We start from the raw sequence: 1104 nt of genomic DNA on the forward strand, positions 1-1104 counted from the left end.
CGTTAATTCGAATTATATCACAAAGTTTTGAAATACTTTATGCAATTTTTTATATTTAACAAGAAGGACGTAAAATTTAACATTAAATTTTTTCTTCATAATTATATTTTAAATAGTTCAAATAATTTAAAAAAAAAGAATTTATGTTATTTCAAATAATAATTATAAAAGAAACATTTGATAATTATAAATTTTTTGATTATATGAAAATATAATACATATATGTATGTTTTATGATAAAAAATTATAATATTATTTTACATCTTTGGTATATCTAAATAAACTTCCAATACATAAAATCGAATTAACGAGAACATAACATAAAGAATTCTATGCTAATATCCTTAAAATATTTAAAAGATGCTACAAGTGCTTATTCTGTTTATTGTAAACAAAATATGATTATTTAATATCTATTTATCAGTAGTACACACTACTATAAATAAAATAGTAAATAAAAATCCTATGTTTAATTGGAAAGATGTTTTTTCTTTATTTACAAGTTATAATTGCTATATTCACCGTATTTTAACGTCGAGCATTTCGCTTTATGAAATACTGACATTTTTTATGGACGGTTGAATTGAGTACCTCGTCGCTTGTCATGTATCAAATAAAATAATATAATTAAATATTTACATAAATAAAAACTTAATCCATTTCATTTAAAATTTTTTTTAAAAATTATAAATGAATATAAGTAGCTGAATTTAGAAAAAAAAAGAAATAAAATAAAAAATATTAAGAAAAGAGTAATTTAGAAAAACTACCTATAATAAATAATGAATGTTAATAATAATTTGATAATATCAAGTAACTACTTCATAATTAAAAAATTAAATTAATTTTAATATTTCCAACTTATATTGTAACCCCTTTCCTTTTGTTTTAATTAAAAAAATAAATTATTTGTTTTAAAAAATATAAATATAAATATATGCTATTAATTATTAGCTATGTATTCTTTTAATTGTAACATTTATTGTAACAATTACTAAGTGAACAAATTTATAATGCAATATATTAATTTATATTCTGGATCAAAATTTAAATTATATATATATATATATATATATATATATGTATATGAGATTAAAAAAAAAA

The sequence above is a fragment of the Apis dorsata genome, unplaced genomic scaffold (assembly GCF_000469605.1).
Source record: "Apis dorsata unplaced genomic scaffold, Apis dorsata 1.3 scaffold_741, whole genome shotgun sequence".
Taxonomy (NCBI): domain Eukaryota; kingdom Metazoa; phylum Arthropoda; class Insecta; order Hymenoptera; family Apidae; genus Apis; species Apis dorsata.